Raw genomic sequence first — 18,077 nt, forward strand, 5'->3', positions numbered from 1 at the left:
TTTCCTCTTTTATTATACTCGTGCTTTTTCATTTTTGCTTCTTTTTTTATTTTTTCTGACGAGCGATGGCAGTTTCTCGCGAGTCGCGACAATTGCCAAAACGTCAGCCCAAATTTTTTGTTGTTTGCCCGCTGTGACTGTCAATATTTGTTTTCGTTCATGTGTGTGTGCCCACCGACTTTGGGACTTTCAACGGAGGCGTATTTTTGGTTACAAATTTTGATTGACACGTCGAATTTAGTTTGAATTCAGTCCAGACCCACGAACATTGCGCATTTCTTGTCAGATCAATTAACTGAAGCTTCCTGCAATCCTAAGCCCCAGCCACAGGCCCATTCGCCTTCGTGATCTGCGAATCCAAGCCAGTTACAGAAACCGAAGCCAAAATAAAAAGGAATCGCAAAGTAGAGAAATGGGAAGGAGACCCAAGCCAGCTTGTTCAATTATGCAAGGACGAAACGTGCCTGGAACTTGGTTAAAAGATACACCGAGTAACAGCACAGGCCATTTATGGTGGACAGCCCTATATTTATTGTGGGTAAGCTTACGTGCTCCGAAAAAGGTGTTTCCGACATTGAGTGTGGTTTAATTATAGGGATGAAAACTTAGGGCTGGTTACAAAAAATATAATAAATAAACTGTCATTAAAAAATATTTAAATACCTAGTTTAGGATTTTTGATTTTGTTTTTATTAATATAAAACTTAGTTAATATTTATGTAAAGACCAAATAATTTGAATCTCAATAAGAAACCATTGCGCGTCTTCACTGTACCTACACTGAAGCCTGCCTTGTTGAATTTTGAATAAGACTCGACGCTGGGCCCCCAGATCCTTGGGATTGGGTGGGGAGAAAGTGGCAGGCCCGCTTGAGGGCTAATTGAACGCCATTTGGTTGGACAGTAATTGATGTATGAGTCAGCCATGGATATGCCCGGTCAGGCGTCTGGGGATACCTTCTGGGGGCGTGGCGTTTTCAAATGTCAACCAGCCGAGGAGGAGGAGGAGGTCCTTGGACTTGTTTCTTGTTTCCATTTCGAAATGTTTTGGGTTTCGCACTGTTCGACTGACAGTGCATTTTTGTGTCTTGTTGTTGAAACTTAAAACGTTGGGTCCATTAGAAAATTGCACAAGAGATGAGGGGGAAAGAACAAAAAGAGCGAAAAGTCAAGAGGTCACCGAAGGAGTAATGGACCAAAAGGATGTCCAATGCGTTCGTCTACCTGTCTGTATTGGCCCAAAACTGAAGGACAGTCGACAGAAGGTCCTCGAGTGGAAATCGCCCTGTTGTTTCTCCCTGTGTACACCACGGGCCACGCCCACTGCCAACGCCTCCCTCAAGAGGGGCCAAAGTGTAAATAGACCCGTTGTTCCGCAGTGCACTTTGTCACAAGTGTACGACAACAGCGAATATATCAAGGAAAATGAAGGAAAACTCTTTTTTATTTACTTTACTGCTTTTTTCCCTGTTTTTACCTTCTCTCCGATGTCGTCCAACACTTGTGCCGGCTGACCAAATGTTTGCTTTCACTTTCGATGGCTATTTTGGTAGCACTTTTATAGCTCCCGATGGTTGCTACATATTCATGTGGGTAAATGCAAACGAACTTAAAGTAAATGAACCTACATTTTGGACCAAAAACAAAATTATTTAGGCAATTGTTTCTATATTTATGCATACAAAACTATCGAACTTTAAAACGAAATCTTTTAAAAGGTAATTTAAAGTAAATTAATCAAATTAAGTCGGAATTTAAAGAAATCGTTCCCATTTTATTCTTTTTTATTTATTTTGTGCCCACACCCATTACTAAGCACTCGAGTTAAATGCAATTGCGTTCTCAGTTCGTCTTCCCTTCGAAACCCAAAACGATTCACTTAATTTTAATTGCTCAAGTGGAAGAAACTCGAAGACAATTGAAACTCTTTGAGGTTTGAACTGCCCAGCAATGCCTTCAATTTGCCGCAAATGAGCTGCGAACAGAACATTCGTTTTAGTTTTCCCATGTAATTAGAGCCTGATTTTCAAGATGGTGTGGAGGTTGCGACCAAGGAATGCTCCTTAAATGCCAAAAAATTTGATTTAAAAATTCTGGAAATTAAATTTATTACATTTACATTTAATTGGGCCAACAAAGGGCTTTTGAAGTACATTATGAAATATATTATGAAATATATTAATCATATAAATTCATATTGCATGTTTAAGGAAGTTTTTTTGAGTTTAGCTGTAAATAAAGTTTTTAGCTGTTCGGACACGTCCTAAATTTTGCTTGCATTGAGAGCATTTTATGACCTAGCTTAATACAAAGAGACATTTTTATTGTTTTAAGCTATTCCATGAAAAACGGCTAACGACATTCCTAATTGTTGGGCATTTTATCATCTAACAACTATGACAAAAAAAAACCGTTTTATTTTAGAAGATTTTAGTGATATATAAAATGCTCCCGTAAATCAACTTCCAACTGGTGACCGCCTTATATGAACAATTTAGAAATAAATAAATAATAAAACAATAAACTCTCCATTTTCTGCATTTGTATTCCAAATTTAAATCCAATTTATGAAATTAATAACGCTTTGGGTGTGCGAAATAATTAATGTATATCTGCAAATGCATTTATCTATTGTTATTGTTTACTCAATATTTATTATTCATTCCTATAGGAATGAATAATGCACATCCAAAAATTGTGCAATCACATTTCATACTCGTGGTGTCATTCAGTTTGGAAAAAAAAACATTTAACTCGTTGTACGTTTCATTGTTCGCCAAAATCCCATTCCGCAAATCCAGCAAATCGAGAAAATTAATAACGCATCAGGTGCGCTGAATATATATTTTTCCGTTTCGCTGGCGACCTATTGTTTTCCGGAGCCTGCCAGGGCAATTGCCGCAAAATGGCAGAGTTAGCCAGAAATCCCTTTAAAATTTGCATAAATTGGAAGCCTCTGAAATCGGTTTAAGGCCTTCAGGATTGTCCTGTCTGCTGGCCCGAATCCTGATTCAATCCGACAATCAGTCGGAGGATTCAGTCAGCCGGGCCGCAGTATCCTTCACTTCCACTCGGCTTGACTCGATTCGGTCCTGTTTCGTTTCGATTCCATCCAGAAGGGATATCCGCTTTTGCGTGTTTCGGATCGTGGTCTATCTGGTCTGCCCACCTTTGCATTGGTGTCTTTTCCCTTTTTTCATCCCACGTAATTGCTAAATTTAAAAACGTCCCAGTCGTCAGTCATCAGTCGCAGTCATGCATGGGCCGTTCGCTAATTAAATTCAAACAGTAGCAGAGGTCCTGCCGCCGTTCAATGAATATCTATACACACTTTTATTTATATCTCCCCACACAATGAATTATTTTGGCAGGAAATTGAAAAATTCTTTATTGTTCATTGTCACAGGTAAACAGCGTGGAAATCCGAAGAAGCGAGAATTTGCTCAAGCGAACGCTATTAAATGCATCATTGACCAACAGGCAAGCTAAAATATTTATTTCGTCAGGAAGAAAAGCTGAAAAAACTGGACGAGGTCCTGGACAAATCCCAAAAAGTCAAGCGTTGCTCATGTCTTACGCCACATTTGCCGGTACAAAAAAAGTTGTCAACACAACAAAAAACGCACACCTCCCGCTCACACACACACAAGGACCAGACACACCCACCGGGAAAATTCCTATGGAAAATAACATATTTTCAAGAGGTTTCTCCATAGAAGCGGAAGGGACTAAACCTCATTCACCCCTTACATTTCTTCCATCTCTGGTTTCAAAATACACGGGGGTGACACAAAAAGTAAGGGGGAAATGAGGTTTCTATCTGGATCTCTGGCAGAAGAATGCAGGACAAAATCCACTGGTTTTTCGACTTCCCGCATTATAGATTTTCCACACGTACCCAGTTATGGTTTTCCTCCACTTGCAATATCTGCTTTTCTACACCCTCCCAGTTTTGGTTTTTCCAGACCCTCGCAGTTTTGGTTTTGCACTGCTTTGCAGTATCTGATTTTCCACAATAAAAATCATGTTTTTTGTAATATTTGTTTGTGTATTTATTAATAATATTTACAATCGAAGCATTGGAACTACAAATTTTTAATGCCTGAAGCATTCCCGGGTTTTGCTTGGCCGAATGCAGTTCTTAGATATCCATTTCTTGTCTGTTTTCTGAAAATATCAAAAATAATTTAGATATGAATGTAAGACCATGAGTAATAATAAGAGTAATTACCATTATTAGGTCTCCGCACAAAATTAAAGGATCTCTCCAGAAATTATGCCTGGTTTGCCATGGCCGATCATTTACCCTCTGTTCAGTTGTTTTATGTCGGGTATCTATATCAAAAACTATGAGAAGAAAAAATAAAATATGACAAACGCAGGCGCAACACTTCTGGTCCCAAGAAGTCTCAGTCGGCCTGGCTGAAATAAATGTAATATTTTGATTAAGTTAAACAACTAAGTTAGTACTGAAGTACTATTTACACAACCATTTAATGAACACCTCACACCATTTACCACTGGTAAAGATTAAAAACATTTCAAGTGTCACTGAACTGCAGAATTTGTGTTGAAGATAGCATCCGGAGGCGTATATTTATTAATGGCGAAAATATCTGTGATACTAACCTTTGTAACGCTGAAATAAAGGTTATAAAAAAACAAAATTCATTTTATCACTCACCTTTTTATTGTTTTTTAGATTAAAATTAACTATTTTCACTTTTTTTTCACTTTTTCCAACAAATTTAAAAATGATGTGACCCTGCATCATATACTTGATAATACTAAAATGCAGATTTGATATAAATTTCGTTGTAAAGTCCGGTCACACTTTGGCGCCGAATAAGTATTTCGTTTAAAAAATACTTTTCAGGGACCGTAATCATTTAAGGTTACGTATATTATAGGTGTATTAGGCATTTTTCGTGTTATCAATACCACCAACACGAATTTTTATATTTTAACAACACTTAAAAATGGCTTAGGCCACGATCTGACGATCAAATTATTTTATTTCACAGAAAATGTTTAAAAATGTAAAAAACAACAATAGTTTTCTTTGTAATTTAATGTAATTCCTTGATAAATGTGATCAAATATTTTAATCGTCTTACCGTGGCTTTTCTCTATAATTTGGTTGAATCCCACATTCATCCTTATTATTATTTGAAAAATGTTGAGTAAAATAAATTAATATTATCATTATAGACATTATGATAATAATGTTATATAGTTTAATTTTTTTGATTAACAATTATTAATATTTTTTCTACGACTTTTAAAATTACTAAAAATTAAAACTAAATGTGAGAACAAGTCTTTTGGTTTTGGTGTAAATCATAGGATTTTTGAATATTATAAGTTGGTCTTTTTTTTGTTAAAAAATATTATAATCGTGGTGCCACAGAAATCACACAGCGCATAAGTGGCCTGATATTGATGCTTCTCAGAAACCCACCCTCATTTAGCGCTCAGAAATTATCTATCCCTACACCGCCGCCTGCAAAAAGGAACAGGATTTCAAGAACACAAAAACCAACTTCTCACATTCCCGCTGGGCAAGCACACTTACACACACACCAACACATCACACAGGAAGCAGCGAGGTAACTTTACTTTTAATAGAATTTTCAGGCATGACCATACCCTAAAAGACGGCGAGGCCATGTACGTTTTGGCAACTGGTATATTTCTACCCTAGCAGGGGTATTATATTTTCAGTCAGATGTTTGCAACGCAGTGAAGGATACATTTTCGACCACATAAAGTATATATTTTCTTGATCAGAACCGATAGCCGAGTCCTATCTTAAAAGTCTTTTTTCTATTCCTATTCTTCTTCCTATTCCTATATTCCATAAGCCGGAACGAACCTAATCGTACCACTAATTTTGCTTTTTTGAAAATTTAAAAACAACATTTTAAATAGGCAATAATATATTTGGAATTCCTGGGACAGCACCGATCGACTGAGCATTAAACTATAGGTATTTATTTTAACTGCAAGGGTATAATAATTCCTTTCTTGTTATACCCTTGCAGAGGGTATTATGATTTCAGTCAGAAGTTTGCAACGCAGTGAAGGAGTCGTTTCTGACCCCATAAAGTATATATACACTGGTAAAAAAAAAAATGGTAAATGTCACTATTTTACCATTGTTTCAATTATTTTTCCCAGCGAAATAGATCCTAACATGAAAATAGTAAAATCGTATATGGCGCATAGTTAATAATGTTTTAAATATTTTTATAGTAAATTCAAAGATTTTTTTATTTGATTTGACTATTTTTTTAATCCAGAATCTTGTAATAATAATTTACAAATTTGTTTTTTTTTTCGAGTGAGCGCCTAAAGTATTTACTTTAATTTTGAAATGCAGTTATTTATTGTCATTACAATCAAAAATATTACTGTGAACTTAAAAGAGCATTCTGCCTCGATAGGAAATAATATGGGCATGGCTCAGGGGTCAAGGGCTAGGTTCTGATACTATTTTGTGCTCGGGGGAACCAGGTTCAAGTCCCGCTGACACCACAACCAGGGACCGTAAATAACAGTTATTTGTGATTTTTATTTTAAAAGGCCTACTGAGATTTGTACAAGTTTTAATCAACAATTTAACTAGTTTTTATGCACTTTATATACTGTGTTTATACGATGCCGAATTCACGCTATCATTTCACGCTTTCGGCCGATTCGTGCTTGTATAAACGCCATTTCGTGAATTCGACAACACACGAAAGTTGACTATGATTTCAGCCCAAAAGCGTGATTTGGTGATAAGCAATATGGTAACTCTGTAAAAAAAGATCGACGTTGCCAGACCGCTAGAAATTGAAGGCCTTTTATAGGCTATTTCTCTAATCAGTGGTATTAAGAATTAGATATTTTTACCGGTCCGGCATCCCTATCAGCTGAGAGTGAATAAAAGCATGAATTCTCGGCTGTCGTATAAACAGGGGCAATTTCTATATCGCGCTTTCAAGAAATCGTGATTGCTATCGTATAAACATAGTAATAGACATGACCAAATAACAGTTAATTTGCTTTACAGATTTGTTGAAATGCATATACTTTGTGGACAAGAGTAAAAAGAACGTTATTTTTGACGTTTAAAACCAAATATCACAGTAGTCTTTTTAAAATAAAAATCACAAATAACTGTTATTTACGGTCCCTGACCACAACTTATTTTTTTTTTTTTGTAATTAGTAATTCTTACAACTTTTTTTATACAATATTGTTCTTATAAATGTTAAGGAAATGTTAAATACGCTTCTTAAAAACTTTTTACTTACTCTGCCTCAGACGGTTTCGAACCGGGGTCCTCTCGCGTCAGAGGTAGATGCCTTACCCATTGATCCATCGCACCATGTTACGCGCGAGTGGATAAGTTCAACTTAAATGTAAAGTTAACACGATCCATAACACATATAACTTTTTTAAAACTAAAAATGCTACTTTTCACTTATACATTTTATGGAAATTTAATTTAATATTATTTGAATCTTGACTTTCAAAATAATTGTGTCAAATAAACTTTTTATTCAAAATAAATTGCGAAAGTATTTAATCGGATCAGAAAAAACATTGATTATACTATGTATATGACTTACTATTTACAATACTAAAAACTACTATTGCGACTTTGGTTTTCAACATCAGTAATATCATTTCAAATATAATTCCCTTCGATTTTATTATTTTTATATTTGAATGAAGGTTTAAATATGCTTTTTATTAAAATCAATGATTTATTTATTTGATTTAACTATGAAAAGTAGTAAATGAAATCAACTAAAAAAATATTTGATTTTACTATGCGTTTTTTTTACCAGTGTATTCTTGATCAGCATCACTAAACGAGTCGATCAAGCCATGTCCGTCTGTCCGTCCGTCTGTCCGTTTCTACGCAAACTAGTCTCTCAGCTTTGAAGCTATCGGCTTGAAACTTTCCCAAAAGTCTTCTTTCTATTGCAGGTAGTATATAAGTCCCATTGGAAGGATCGGAAAAAAAAACGTTAAAAAATTCTAGCTCCGGTGTTTTTGAAATATTAAATTCAAACACTCTTGGGAATACTATTTTTTAAATATTTCTGAATTTCGAATTAAGTATTTAAAAAGTCGGAAAAATCTCGCCTACCCAAGGATACGACTCTTTTTTAATATTTCCGAATTTTAATTTTGTAAAAATCGGACGACTATATCATATAGCTGCCATAGAAACGATCGAAAAATTAATTGAAAACAAATTATAGCTCCGTTGGTTTTTATTGTATTCTCTTCTACCCTAGGATATGATTATTTTTTAATATTTCCGAATTTTGAATTAAATTTAACAAAACTTGGAAGACTAACATTTTACTGTAACTGAGGCAATTTTAAATACAAAAAAAAACATTTAAAAATATAATTTTTTTCATAAATAATTTATAGGGTATTTAAGAGGTCGCCCTGTTTAAATAAACTCTTTAAACTTGAGCCCCGTTTACTGGCTTCTGATGCTTTGCCTTTCAATGGTAGCCGCAAATTGCCTTTTTCGCACGTTGATTGATTTTGGAACTTTTTCTTTTGGTAGAACTCCTTGAGCCTCCCCCTTAAAACACCCAGACTCTCACAGACATTCGCACGCTCACTCGAGCTCTTTACTTTCAGCACAAAAGTGGTAATAAAACGGCTGCACTTCGGATGCCATCGCAATTGTTCAACTCGGTTTTGCCTTGGCTGACCTCCATCGATCCTGGGCCACCGCCTATAGTTGTGGAACACATAATTATTTATTTACGAGTGTTCATTCATTGATGAACACAAACGCTGTTTATATTGCTCTTTTGCCCTTCGGCCCGATGCGAAAATGTGAGGGTTCAGGTCGGCTCACCTCACCTGAAGTGCGGCCTTTCCCCCATTTTTTTGTTGCCAGGTGTAAAAATAGTCAGTGACGTTGCCAAAGTTGGAAAATAGAAAAGGAAGCATTCAGGATAGCTGCTTTGTATGGTTCTGTACGCTAAAATGGTATTTATAAACCTATTTTTATAGACGAGAATTATTGGGCAAAATGCAAAAAAAATTGCTTCAAAAGTTCCACGATTTTTTAAACGCTAAATAAATATAATTTATTTAAATTGTTCTTTGATACAATTGTTGTCATTTTATTTAAGATTGTACAAAAATAAGATATTAAAAAAAAAGGTTAATAGTTGCTTAAAGCGAAATATGAAACAAAACCTTAGAAGCGGATTAGACAGATCTCATTTAAAAGATAAAAACAAGTAAAAACATTATTCAGTTTAAAATTAATCGTGTTAAACTGTAAGCCCAACCGGTATTCCATATTTGTTGGGTTTTGCAGCGCATCGAAAATCATCAAGCAAGTGCGTATATTTACTCAACGGATTAAATCACAGAAGCCGTCAGGTTGAAACAAACCGCCAGTCTTAATAGCGGAACACCAAGGGACCTAAATATAGAACCGTATGCATACACTCATAAAAATTAATTTCTAAATTTTGGAAATCTCGCCATTGAATCGGCCTACCTTTGAAAATAGAAAAAAAATTTCTTGTTATTAGAAAATTTGCGTTTGAATACAGAAAACCTTTCCTGATGGAAAAAATTCAAGAAAGAATTTTTCTTAAAAATAGAAAAATGAAAATCTCATATGTCTGTTTTGCCGTCGCAGCCAAAACATTTTTGTACGTATTTTAGGACAAAATCACCTTTGAATATATGAATGAAATGACCCTAGAATATAGGAAAGTAGCCATTGACTTCCTTCGGCTGCCGAATGTTAACGACAAGAAAAACGAAGTGGGACGAAGGCCTACCCGGCTACCGACTTCTCTGATCCCCCGAGCGTCAGTTGTGAAAAAAATTCGTGAGTGATGGACGTGATTTTCAAGCGGATAAGAGGTGAAGCCTTTTTCCGAATATTCAAAGGTATGTAAATATGTATATAATTTTTTGTGTAGCGGGCGTACAATTGTATGTATATAAATTTCAAATCTCTTTACCAAGCGTATACCAATTCAGTTGAATTGTTTTTTAGCTAAGAGCTACGTACATACATACATTTGTATATAAATTTGTGGGTGTAGAGTTCTATAATAACTTTATCCTATTACTCGCATTTTATTTATTTTTCAGAGTGAAAATACCTGCAGTTGCATCAGCCAAATAATTTGTTTGTCGAAGCTGTAATTTTGTTTTAAAACCTTCTAAGGTAAGAAAAATATGTTGTATTTGTTTGACATACTTACGGCATACTTGCGGCTCACCCGATCTGAAACCCGATTTTCAACCCTTTCATATTCTGCTCCTCTCTCTCGCTCGCTTGACCTACGCGTCGCGAGTTCTCTCTGCTCCTTCTTAAAAATGACATGATCTGCCCTGCTTACATTCGGTCTCCCTTCGCGCAAAGGACTGTATGTAAATATATATGTATGTATGTACGTGTCTCATCCGTGCCTCTCTCTCTCTCTGAAATTCGATTTTCAACCCTTCATTTTCTACCTGTCTTGCTCCTCTCTCTCGGTCGTCTGACCAACGTGTTTGTATTTTGGCTATTATTAGCATTACATTATTTCAAAAAAGTTGTTTATCTAAAAACAAATCTATCAATGATTAATGATATATCCCAATAACTCTTTTTTTCTAGATGAGGAAAGGCGAAGAAAATGGATCACCTTAGGTCATATGAAGTTCAACAGACCTTGGGTAATAACAATGTTTTCTTGAGTCAAAAATGTGTTATTTAAAAATGTTTAAATGTTAAGTGTTAAATGTTTTAAATGTAAATAAATATAATATGCAAAAGAAAAAACCAAGTTACATTTTATTTTTAGGGTTTCAGTGTTAATATTAAACTTCCTTTCAAGAAATATTATTTCTTAAATCAAGAAATACAATTTCTTGAAAGGAAATTTAAACAAGAAAGAATTTTTCTTGTTTAAAAAGTGGCTTTCTAAAAAACCCTTTCTTGTTTTAAGAAATTTAATTTCTTGAAACAAGAAACAAACCACCTTTGAAACAAGAATCGCCTTTCTTGTTTTAAGAAATATTTTTTCTTGTTTTTATGGTGGCTTTCTAAAAAACCCTTTCTTGTTTTAAGAAATATAATTTCTTAAAACAAGAAATATTTTTTCTGGTTTTAATGGTGCTTTTCAAAAAAACCATTTCTTGAAACAACGGTGAGGTCGCCTTTGGCAAAAATTCAAGAAAGAATTTTCTAGATTTTAAGGAAATTCTTCGATTTTTTTTTATGAGTGTAATGCACACAATTTTGCAAGCATTAATGCGACTCGAGGACCTCGAAGGACCCTCGGCTGCGGCATGTTCCTGTGGCCCCAGACATATCCATTATTGAGAGCGCAATGGCAACAGACTGTGGGTGCGTTGTACACAATGCTATTATAATTATAGTCGTATGGATTAAGGCAGGCAGCTCCACCTCCCTCGCCAGCCCCAGGAGCTACTCGAGGATTAACGCCGGGACGGTTGGGACATGTGAGGAACCAGCACCTGTCCAACTTGTCATAAAGGAAGCCGCAAAATATGAATAAGGAATGTGCATAACTACTTCGACTACAGGTTACCCTTTACTTAAATAAAAATTTTAGCTAAGAAAAAATATAAATGTTTTGTAAAGAATATAAGAAAGATTTTGTATAAAACAATTTCAAAAGCAAAAATAGACAAAGGGTAAAAATAAGGATTTTAATATCTATGAATTCAGCTTCCCTAAAAAAATTAAATATTTGATACCAGATACTCATAGAGTAAAGTTGTATTTTGTTATTAATACCTATTTAAATGTAGAGAATTCGGACCATTCATTAAAAAGTTATAATCAAATAATGAAATTCAAGCAGTCGCTTTACATGCCGTCTCCATCTCTCTCTCTCACTTCCTTTGGCTGAGTAACGGTTATCTGATAATCGAGGTATTCGACTAAAACGTTCTCTTTTTAAACTGAAGACGAGAACTATACCCGTTACTATTAGAGTAAAAAGGTGTCTGGCGCCCACATCTTTAAAGATTTATCAATACCGATGTAGAATAAGTTTTTCAAATCGTATCATTCGTTAAAAAGTTATGCGCGATCAGAGTTTTATATTCCCATCTCCCTCGCACTCCCTTTAGCTGAGTAACGGGTATCTTATAGTCGGGCACCCGACTAATGCTTTCTCAGTTGATTTTAATTTTTGGTCTAATTAAATAATATTTTTATACCCTGCAGATACCTGCAGGTATTATGATTTCAGTCAGAAGTTTGCAACGCAGCGAAGGAGATGTTTCCCCATAAAGTATATATATTCTTGATCAGTATCTCTAGACGAGTCGATTTAGCCAGGTCCGTCGGTCCGTCTGTCCGTCTGTTTCTACGCAAACTAGTCTCTCAGTTATTAAGCTATGGGAATAAAACTTTCCCAAAAGTCTTAATTCTATTGCAGGTATTATATAAGTCGGAAGCAGTCTTACAGCTCCTATAGGAGAGATCGGAAAAAAATCGTTAAAAAAAAATCTAGCTTCAGTTTTTATACCCTTGCAGAGGGTATTATGATTTCAGTCAGAAGTTTGCAACGCAGTGAAGGAGACGTTTCCGACCCCATAACGTATATATATTCTTGATCAGCATCACTAGACGAGTCGATCTAGCCATGTCCGTCTGTCCGTCTGTCCGTCTGTCTGTCCGTCTGTCCGTCCGTTTCTACGCAAACTAGTCTCTCAGTTTTCAAGCTATCGGGATAAAACTTTCCCAAAAGTCTTCTTTCTATTGCAGGTAGTATATAAGTCGGAACGAGCCGGATCGGACAACTATATCATATAGCTCTCATAGGAACAATCGGGAAAAAAAATTAAGAACAAGAAAGGAAGCTAGCTTCGGCCAGCCCTTGCAGATCATTCCTATTAATTAACAAATCGCAAAAATGTTCAATTTTCTAATATTTCTCATTAATTTTCCGATCGTTCCTATGGCAGCTATATGATATAGTCGTCCGATTTTGATCAAATTAAAATTAAAATTCGGAAATATTTAAAAAGAGTCATATCCTAGAGTAGAAGATAATACAATAAAAACCAAAGAAGCTAGAATTTATTTCCTATTACTTTTCCATTTATTTTCCGATCGTTCCTATGGCAGCTATATGATATAGTCGTCCGATTTTTAAAAAAATAATTCGAAATTCAGAAATATTTAAAAAATAACATCCCCAAAAGTAGAAGGTAATATTTCAAAAAACACCGAAGCTAGAATTTTTTAAAGTTTTTTTTTTCCGATTGTTCCTATGGGAGCTATAAGATATAGTTGTCCGATCCGGTCGGCTCCGACATATATACTACCTGCAATAGAAAGAAGACTTTTGCGAAAGTTTTGTCCCGATAGCTCAAAAACTGAGAGACTAGTTTGCGTAGAAACAGACAGACGGACAGACGGACAGACGGACAGACGGACGGACGGACGGACAGACGGACAGACGGACAGACGGACATGGCTAGATCGACTCGTCTTGTGATGCTGATCAAGAATATATGTACTTTATGGGGTCGGAAACGTCTCCTTCACTGCGTTGCAAACTTCTGACTGAAATCATAATACCCTCTGCAAGGGTATAAAAATTGTATCTTCGGTGTTTTTGAACCTATAACATCCTACTTTTGGAAATGTCATTTTTTATCTAATTCTGAATTTCGAATAAAATTTTTTCAAAATCGGACGACTATATCATATAGCTGCCATAGGGGCGATCGGAAAATTAATGGGAATATAATAGGAAATAAATTATTGCTTCGTTGGTTTTTATTGTATTCTCTTCTACTCTAGGATGTAACTCTTTTCAAATATTTTCGTATTTCGATTTTAATTTTATCAAAATCGAACTACTATATCATACAGCTTCCATTGAAACGAACGCAAACTTAATGAGAAATAATAAGAAAATTAACATTTTTGCGTTTTGTAAATTAATAGGAATTATCTGCAAGGGTATATAAGCTTCGGCTGGCCGAAGCTAGCTTCCTTTCTTGTTTTTTTTTAATATTACCTTCTACTTTTGGGAATATTATTTTTATAATATCTCGGAATTTCGAATAAAATTTGTAAAAAATCGGATCACTCATCATATAGTTGCCATAGGAACAGTCGGAAAATTAAATGAAAATTAATTGGAATAAAATTGAATCTTTGTTGATTTTTATTACATTCTCTTCTTCTTAACATTCCTTAGCTTTTCCTTAACATTTAAAAATTTCGAATTAAATTTAACAAAATTCTGGCGTCTATATTATATAGCTCCAATAGAAAAGATCAAATAAATAATGCCAAAGTAATACGAAAGCAGCTAAAATTTCGATTGTTTTAACAATCAATAACAATTTTTAACAATTTTAATGTTTTTTAAAAAACTTTTTTTAAGTTAATAGAAATGATCTGCAAGGGCATATAAGCTTCAGCTGGCCGAAGCTAGCTTCCTTTCTTGTTATTTTTATAATGAGCGTAAAACAATATGCCCCTAAGTTTAAGAAGTACCAGGCAGAATAATAATAATTTGCAGGCAGCGCTGCAGTTGAATGTTAGTGGAAAATGGAAAAACGCCCTGAGAAGGACGCGATTTACATAAGTTATTATGGTAAACCACAAAGTGTGTCGGCTCACGAGAGGTATGTGTCCGAAAGATGTACGAATGTAAATGGAAAAAGTCAGAAATTGTATTTCACAAACAGGCCCTTAATATTTTTTTGTATCTTTTACCTTACATATTCCCGGCTGGTAAGCAGCATAATCAGCACTAATGGATACGCTGAAGTATTTTCACGAAGGCTAAAGCTGCACTTTAGTTTCGGAAAAATCAAATACAGTCAGGGCCCACCTATCAGGTGCATGGATTTTCTCTTTCTGGCGGGAAAATTGTGTTAAACGTGCGAAAACAAGTAATTTGCCATTACTCAACCGGAACAAAAAGCTTCTACCCTAAATTTTTCTCCTTTTTTCTTAGCCAAACGTGTTGAAGGAATTTCTTGTTGTGGCTTTCATGTTTTTGTTTTGGGCATTTCGCCACTTAGATATAATGCGAAAGTCTTCTGGCGGAAACCCTTTTCCAGAAAAGGTAAACAGAGCCCCAGTTGGCCTAATTGAACATTTTACTCGTGTTACGCAGTGAAAAATTGTGTGCGCATTTTCCAAATCATTTCAAGTGCGCACAGCCAAGAATGTTGTTCGGGAATTTGTTTGCTAATGAAGCCAAAGTGGATTGTGTATGGTAACTTCGGGTGGCTCGAACTTTGACCTTTATTAGCAGGTCGGAAATGTTATATTTGTCCCAGAATGCGGACAATTTCATCTGTTAACGAGGACCAACAAATTGCCAACTTGCTGCGCTCGAACGTGCGGCCATTAAAATCACGAATTCCACAGCCATTTGGAGGAGCAATTAAATATTCTTGGGTTGGACCCCGCCTTAAAGGAGGGATCAGGCCATAAAAGTGTTGTATTTAAGGACCCATAAATCATGATCTCGCAATGCTGTCGTCAACGTCCACAAAACAAAAGCGTAATTTCCGCGTACTTATCACTATGGACGGCAGTCCATGTAGTGACGAAGCGCACCAGGAGAGTGTGCGAAGGCGACTACTATATATACACGAAGAAATGAAAATCTGCTGTGATAGTCAGATCGTAATGAGTAATACACCAATCGAAAGGTATTGCAAAAACTTAAAGGATTGCATACCAAGACTTTAAGAAAATCAATTGGATTGGGAGAGAGAGCGGTGAAAGTGAAAAAGTAAAAATTTAGAAATTTGGAGCTGTTGGGGCCGGTGGGGATAAATGCCCCCTCGCAATGATTTACTTGTATTCCTTTTGAAAATACCCGTCGAATGAGGGGTCATTTGTCAAAATCCGACGCTCCGTTCAAAAGTTATAGCCAAAATAAGATTTTCTTCTTCTTCCCAAAATGAAAATTTAATTCTGTTTGTCCACTTGTCCACTTGTCCACTTGTCCAAAACATGTTTTTTAAGTTCTGAAAATTTGATATGACGTTCATCACATCGAAATAAAAAACTTTTGTTCTACCACTTTTGGAAAAACTCGCTAGTTTAGCGGGAAAACAGCTATAAATAGCTAAAATTCGGAAAGCCGTAACTTCTATACTACTAAAGCTACAGACTTGTGCTGCATCTCGTTTGAAAGGTATTTTGAAATGCTATAAACGCCTTCTATATGCAATTTGTGTAAATGTAATAGTTAAAAAAATATGAACAAAAGACAATTTTTTAAAACTTTTTTTTTAGCTTTTTTTTATTTTTTTCAAAAACGGCTCTAACGATTTTCTTTAAAACCTTAAACTGTATAGCCCTTGAGATTCCTTAAATTTTGGTATATAACACATTACTGTAAAAAGTCACGTTTAATAGTTATTTTTATACGAAAATAGCCACTGTTGCCAGCTCGAACAATTAACGCTCCCTGAGTATTGAATTTTGTGGGAGGGTATCCGAACTGTACTTTAGGGTCATGGAATCAGTAAATTTGCACTTAAGAGTTCCATATAGGAATCTTTTGTTCTACGACTTTTGGAAAAAGCCGCTACTTTAGCGGGAAAGAGCTAAAAATAGCTAAATTTCGTTAGTTTGTAAGTTCTACACTACTAAAGGTACAGACATGTGCTATACCTCGTTTAAAAGGTATTTTGAAATACTTCAACGCCTTTTTAACTCAATTTGTTAAAATACAATAGTTTAAAAATTATGATTGACCAATTTAAATTTAAATGTATATATTAGCTCCTATGAGAGCAAAAGTAAACAAACAAAAACTTCTGATATCAAATAAAAACACCTCTTAACGAGGTAAAAAACTAGTGACGACCGCACCTTCAACATACAAAAGTTCTGATATCAACATTTGTGACGAAAAATTATTACACTCGTCATTAAATAGACTTTCTAATATTTTCTCATTCGGCACGCTGCAATAGAAAATGCCTGTGAAGGGAAAAAGGTTGGAATAGTTTGCTAGGGCGGGCCGAATGAGAAAATATTAGAAAGTCTATTTAATGACGAGTGTAATAATTTTTCGTCACAAATGTTGATATCAGAACTTTTGTATGTTGAAGGTGCGGTCGTCACTAGTTTTTTACCTCGTTAAGAGGTGTTTTTATTTGATTAAATATTTCACATAAAAAAAGGGTTTCGGCGAAAAGGTATACACAGTGTGACAAAGCCTTTAAGCCGGGTCCAAAACGGATTCCTTTAAGAGGACTTTATGAATTTGGTATGGTAAAGAGACCAAATAAGAAATGCTCTCACTACATTATAAGTATTAAGATTATTTTATTAAAAGTGCTGAATACTTGATTATGCCAAAATACTTGGTTTATACGATCATTAAGGCTTAAAAAACAATTTAAAAGTATAAAAAAACAAGTGTTCCATACTGATTTATTTTAAAAAGCTATCATCGATTTATCAGTAATTCATAGGGATTTATATTCTTTTTTAAATATTTCAAATTAATAATAACACTAAATCAGTTTTACCTTAATAACTTACAATTAAATAATATTCTCACCTTATAAGTATACCCAAATTTTCTATTAAGTTATTAAAAGTTAATAAAATGCGAAACTGAATACATCATCTAGAACGAGTAAGTAAATTTGCACATATGGCAGCCCATCTGTGGATTTCGTGGCACAGAACCACAAGCTCTTGGGGGGGATCACGTCGTATGTGTGGCATACGCAATAACCCCTAGCATTGGGGAACAATCCAACAACCGCTGGAGCTTGCTAAACCGTTTATAACCGATTTCAGGTAGGGAATCCTGGCCAAGCAGGACGTGCAGGCATCCGTGACACAGTGAAACCCCCCGGCAGACTGGGCCATGGGCCATGTGCTATAGGCCGGGCCAAGTGGTTGGGTCTACGTGGCATTATAAAGGCAACAGCCACGGCCACTTGCGCACGTCGCAGTCAGCTGAGCAGGGAAGAGCCCGGCAAAATTGGCAGTGGAGGCGGCTGGGCTTATAAAAAATTAAAATGTTTACGCTACATTAAATGCAAAGAAGGCATTGC

The 18,077-nt window shown here is 35.4% G+C and overlaps 1 protein-coding gene and 2 long non-coding RNA genes across 5 annotated transcripts in view; 1 reads left to right on the plus strand and 2 right to left on the minus strand.

Moving 5' to 3' along the window:
* SLO2 (slowpoke 2) overlaps positions 1–18,077 on the minus strand; it is a 118,533-nt gene that overhangs the window by 84,116 nt on the left and 16,340 nt on the right. The window lies entirely within an intron of this gene.
* LOC138912670 (uncharacterized) lies at positions 4,063–4,740 on the minus strand. Its single transcript, XR_011418231.1, has 3 exons — positions 4,684–4,740; positions 4,231–4,421; positions 4,063–4,166 (listed from the first exon to the last, which is right to left on the minus strand). It is a non-coding gene; the product is annotated as an uncharacterized lncRNA (long non-coding RNA).
* On the plus strand, positions 9,618–10,821 carry LOC138912630 (uncharacterized). The gene is made up of 3 exons (XR_011418192.1): positions 9,618–9,938; positions 10,146–10,221; positions 10,657–10,821. It is a non-coding gene; the product is annotated as an uncharacterized lncRNA (long non-coding RNA).

Source organism: Drosophila takahashii, chromosome 2R, assembly GCF_030179915.1.
Source record: "Drosophila takahashii strain IR98-3 E-12201 chromosome 2R, DtakHiC1v2, whole genome shotgun sequence".
NCBI classification, from domain to species: domain Eukaryota; kingdom Metazoa; phylum Arthropoda; class Insecta; order Diptera; family Drosophilidae; genus Drosophila; species Drosophila takahashii.